This window comes from Teleopsis dalmanni, chromosome 2 (genome assembly GCF_002237135.1).
Source record: "Teleopsis dalmanni isolate 2A chromosome 2, ASM223713v2, whole genome shotgun sequence".
Lineage (NCBI taxonomy): Eukaryota > Metazoa > Arthropoda > Insecta > Diptera > Diopsidae > Teleopsis > Teleopsis dalmanni.
The window spans coordinates 172,943,932-172,950,081 of NC_051847.1; the positions used below are offsets into that span (position 1 = coordinate 172,943,932).

Below are 6,150 nucleotides of genomic sequence, written 5' to 3' on the forward strand. Positions count from 1 at the left end.
ACCGATAAGGTAAAAGATTTTCAAATAAAAATTTATTAACATATTGTTTTGTCTAGTAAAGCAATCACAGAACCAACAAAAAATTTAAAAGAGACCAAACATCTAATTATATTTATTATTTTTGCATCTGGCAATCTGGCGATGTCAAGTCAAATTTTCATTAAATTCGCAAACCAACTGTCGACAGTTTGTTTGTCACAGGACAACCAATAAACAGTTGTAGAAGTACATGCTGATTGATGCGCGGTTAGTAACAAAAATAGCTTATAAGTGAGCGGACGGTAATGGTTTTGGTTCTGAGAAAATTGCGTAAATTAAAACAAACTTTATTTTGTTTGGTAATATTACATTGATTTTGTGTATCAGAGCCGTGCGCGGTGTGCTAATTGTTAGTGGCAGTTATTTACGTTTAAATAAACCAAGATCCTTATATACATAAACATGTATATATTTTACCCAGCGGCAATAATTTTTTTTTAACGAAACCCATTTTATAATTTAGAGCATGGTAAGAAACAAAAACAAATTTTTTTGTTGGAATTTACTGGAATATAACTTAAAATTAGTAGAAACCGTTTAAAATCTCAGAGTATGAGTTGGTGTACATATATTAAAACGAACTTTAGTATAGATTTATTTGTTAGAATTAAAACAATTTAAGAATATAAAATGGTTTAATATAATTTCGAATGCAATTGCTTTTATTTAGTGTATGTATGGAAACATACATATTTTAATATACATGGATCGCACCAATTCGATAATGGAAAACACGGCTGCAACAGTCATTTAGTTTTACTTATTATTAATCATTTAAGTTTTTACTATATTCAAATTAATATAAATAATGTGAGATTATTGATATTAATATAATAATATTATTATTAATCTAATATCATCATATAAATATAACAATATTTATATAATAAAGTTAATAGTAATAATAATATTAATTTTTATGATGCTTAAACTAGCTAAGAATTTTCTTTTGTTTTGTATGTGTTGCGATACAAAAACATTTTTATATCAATTTGAAATTATCACAATATTAATGAAATATATTTTTAAGAATATAAATCGTTTAAAGAAATATCGGTTCGCATAGAAAATACCTGTAAAAGCATTTCGTTAGTGGTCAAGAAAGATACAACACAATATCCTTGGCACTATTAAGGATCAAACTTATGAGTACGCGATTAACCAAAACTTAACTTAACAAAAACGGAATAGAACCGTATATATCGGTTTCTTGCACTTTTTGCAGTTATTAATGTTGCTAGTATTTAACTTATGGTGAACTGTAACGAAAAAATACATAAACTAAATAAATCATTTATTATATATTCTTAAGTGTACTACACATAACAGATCTTTTGTATTTACTTCCATAATAACTTATTTCTTCTCGAATCCAAAACAGGTAAACAGATATACTTATTAAAAAATAGATGATTTTATTTTTAAAGAACTTAAAAATATAAAATTTAGGGCCATTTATAAATTATTGAAGTATTTCAGAAAACAACCTCCTGGAGACCAAAGTTAAGTAGTAATAGAGGGAGCTTCATTGTTTCTTACTTTCCTAAGTTTCCACAATGATGCTGGGAAGGAATGCACAACATAGATTATTGAATATTATATTGAATATATATTGAATTTTTTCATTATTTTATATTTCGCATATAATATATTAAAAGTAAGATATATATTCCTAATAAGTAAGAGGTTTAAGTTTAAATGTAGCTGGATGAACTATTAAAATTATAACAAACATATTTTGTGTCAATAGACGACATTGACGACCTAAGCTGTGGTTGTATTTTAGACTATTTTTTTATTTGCTAGAGAGTCTAATAAATCTGTTTAAATTTCATCGAAATCAAGTTATTTTCCTTTCTTCTAATTATATTTTATTTTTAATTATAGTTGCAACTAAAAAATGTATGATATATAAGATTGATATGATATTTATGGGCCAAATGTTGCTAGAAATTATATGTGTTATTTCAACTGGAATTGGGTATTGCCTTTATAAAGCGCATAGATATACAGGAGCTAAAAAGTAAGGATTAAGGTAAGCTCAATATATCCAAATAATATTCTTTATTATGATCTTATTCTTGTAACTCTTACTTTTAATTTAGATTAATACTAGAAGAAACTATTGATTATGATTGAAGCGATTTTGAAATACTGTTGATTGTTTATTAACAAAGGTGCATTCACATTAATATAGGTGCGTAATAGTTTTGTATTGTTAACCTTAGAAACTTAAATTATTAAAAAATAATTTAGTGACAGTTTAACTAAAATTTAATTAACAAATGTTTTGTTAATCCAGAATCAGTGACAATCAATATACAAATACAAATAAACACTAGTGTGCAAATTATTAATATTATGGATGGAATTTAACATCAATTGATGAATAAAAAGGTAAAGAATTAATGAATATATAACATTTATATATTATTCTAGTACTTCCGAATTGAGGAAAAAAACAAATCTTTTGTTTATATATTGGCCTCATTTTTGCAAGACCTAACTAGCAGATCAGGTCTTACGTAATACCTATGTGTATGACTTATGTACTTATGTAGCCTTTATTAAATATATTTAGGTATTAATATTTTTTTTTTATTTTATGTAAATTAAAAAAGTATTAAGTGAAAGCGGTGCCAACAAAATTATATTTAAAAACAATTATGCATTAATAAACATAAACTTGTTAACAACCAAAAACTTTAGGAAATCAATATGCTTGGTACTTACACTTTCTTTATTAGACTCAATTTAAAAATTTGTATTTTTCGAATATATTTTTTCAATAATTTAAATTTAATAATTAATATTAATTTAATAATTTTAAATTTGTGAATATTTTAAATTTTGTTCCTATTTTTTCCTACACACAATTTTGAAGGATGATTGGAATTTATGGTAGAGTTTCAAATGAAATTTTTCAACAGACTGTTTATTGCGTATCGCATTAGTAACATTAATTTCTGCGTTCTATTAGATGATTAGAAACTTGATATCTAGTCTAATGGATCAAGAGAGTAGTGTTGTTCCTTCACATACACATTAAAGACGTGTTTTTGTCGCACGTTGAAACGTCAGAATGTAGCTATTATAAAGTAATATAATATAATGACTTAATTAAATTCATTTTTCTTTTTCTGATTAAAAATACCACCTTAACATAATTGAAAAATAAGTATATTGAAAAAGACTCTCATAATGATAATTTTATTTCCTTTCAGCTATGTTTAATGCGAATAAGCAAAAAAAAAAATCTAAAAAAATGTATTAAATCAGCCTTGGCTGTTAACCGGATGGAAAATTTTAGGTTTAAACGAGCAAAAGCTTTTACATATAAAGAATTGCTTTCAATGGGCTGTGCGTCGTTACTCGGATTAATTTCTCTACGTTAATCGTATATGGTATTATCTGATATAAAAAATGTGAGCGCAAATTTGTTTAAATTTGACTGAACTAAAATATATTTCCGAAGAATTTATTGCGCACGTATTTAGTCGAAGACTACGAGTTTAATTTTGATACTTAATATCAGTTGTAAGTCTCTGCATTTAATTGAAATTAATTATTTCAATTCAATTAAGAAATGAATAAACTGAAAATAAATAGACTCAAAATATTGCTTAAAAAATTAAAATGCTGTGAATAAAAGCAGTTAACTGCTGCAGTGAGATATGCGCATAGAAACGAGAAATGCATCAACGAAGTACATAAGGGGTATGCTTATAAAAATATTTGCCATTTGTAAATTTCTAACTTCATTTTTGGTCTTTTAGGAATTTTTAATGGAAATGATAAAATTGTACATGTAGAGTATAATATAAACAACAATAGCAGATCAATGTGGATATGGTGCCAACAGATGTTATCCAAAGAATATTCTTACCTTGACTCGATTGTTACAGAATCTGGAAAAAAACAGGTGAATTTTGTATATAGAACTAAAAAAAATAATACCTATGAACCGGCGGGAGACTTTAAAAGTATGACATTCTGTCTCACTTGTGATATGGAGTGAAGATATATCGAACCTTATATTGAAGTAGTTTTAATAATTAACTTATAATGATTAGATGATATTTATAAAATATTTTAGCATTTTAAACTATTTTATATTTTGTTATGTAGAGTGAAAACATAAAGAACCCTTGTTTTTGTTGCCAATTTATAAGAATCGACAAGCCATAATTTACTCCTTAAAAACAAGCAAACTACACGCAATGAACGCTTGTTGTCTGGTCGCATGTAGTTGTAAGCGCCTGTTATCAGCGCTGGCAAAAGTTCAAAAATAAAAATACGTGATTTTATCTGTGCCGACAGTTTCATATATGTATTCTTACTAATGTGCAACTGCCGCCGACGTTTCTTAGCTTTACCTAGTTTTTTAGGTTAACTCGTGTTCAGTTTTTATACTTGTCTATATTGCCAAATAGTTTTAGAGCTCTGCCTTTGATGAACTTCGGCTCATACAGTAACTACTATCCTTAATGCTTTATTCTGGAATATTAACAGGCTATTGGTGCAGGAGAGAAATGATTTATTTATATATTAGTATACAATTATTTGAGTGGTGATTCTTTGAAAATGTCAATGGACTAGGGGATTCAAGTTGTGGGCCGTAATCTAACTTTTTCTGATTTATTTAAGAAATTTATGTAAAGTTTTTATCAAATTGTAATTCTTAAGAACGATCAAACAATTCAAATAAGGTTAAAGTAACCCTATATGTTAAACACCTAAACTAATGTAACTAGTGTTACATACTCATTCAAAAGCTAATATTATATATTTTAGTCTATTTATTTCTCCAAGTCCATTTAGTCTTTTAGTTATTAGTTATTTAGTTATAAGGAACTGAAGTGTTTTGTCTAGCATCCATATTGTTCTTAGCAAATTGGGACAATCAATTCTAATATGCTAGTAACCTGATTAGGGTACATAGTTAGTTTCTTCGCAAAGGCCATATAGCATACGAAAGTTGGAGAATTTGGTCTACAAATTTTCGTTTTAAATATTTATTTTTTCTATTACAATAGGTGGTTAAATACAAATTGTTGATACCAAATTTATTATAGGTGTTTCTATATGTATTAAATTTTTTTGCTCGATTATGTAGGTATTCAATCGTTGTTACTATTCTCAGCTACGTAGTGGTCACTATTGATTACAGATTCACATTCATATGCTTATTGGTTTCATAATTACTTTACTTATTTTTGCTGAAGACCAGTTTCGACGGATTTAGATATAGTCGCGTAATCGTCAAATTTTAAGTATGGGTGGCAGAATATTTTGTTTGATTCCAAGTCAACCAATCTCACGTCAATTGATTTACATTGGAATGTTAATAGTAAAGTAGATGAATTTAAATTATTTGTTAGAGAATATTTCAAGATATTTTCAGTCAAGCAATTCTACGTTAATTATAATTTATAATTGTTTCGAAGTATTTGGAGTTTTAAGATTAAGTTATTTTAGCAGCAAATAGATTAGATTAGTTGAAGAACAATATTGATATTAATGATATTAATAAATCCTTTATATTTTTTAAATTTGTTTTAATGTTCATTAAGAATTGAGTCTTCGAATATCAAAACACGGACAACACTGTTCAAGACCTGGTAAAACTCCCTTTCTTCTCAATGTACTTATGAACATCCTCTCTCTCCTTGAATTTGTCATATATCTTATTTTTATTTTCTGATTTCATTTATTAATTGATTAATTAATTAGGATACAACAATCCCCTTCGTATCTGTGTAAGGGATTCTTACATTGTAATAGTAATTGAAATAAGTTTAGATTTAAATAAGTAACATAGCTTTACAAATTGTTAATTTACCATCTAATAGTAACTGATACTAATTATTAACAAAAAAAAAATTTTCTTATTATTACTTTGACTATTTACATTATAAACAACAAGTAGCTTCTGTCTGATCAATAATACAAATACATAAATAAGCAATATTTAAATCAAACTAACTACTGTACATTCTAATTAGATCCCTTGTCAGTGACATTTCGCTGTTTTAGTCGTCTTGGTTGTCTATACGAGGATATGATGTTAACAGCTTCTGTATTTACATGTTGCTGCTATCTCAGTTTGTG

At 26.7% G+C, this 6,150-nt stretch overlaps 1 long non-coding RNA gene across 1 annotated transcript; it reads left to right on the top strand.

The window, feature by feature from the left end:
- The first annotated feature begins 210 nt into the window (after window positions 1-210).
- Window positions 211-5,009, top strand: LOC119682153. The gene is made up of 6 exons (XR_005252567.1): window positions 211-508; window positions 1,927-2,074; window positions 2,145-2,236; window positions 2,342-2,436; window positions 3,264-3,756; window positions 3,816-5,009. It is a non-coding gene; the product is annotated as an uncharacterized LOC119682153 (long non-coding RNA).
- Window positions 5,010-6,150: the final 1,141 nt, after the last annotated feature.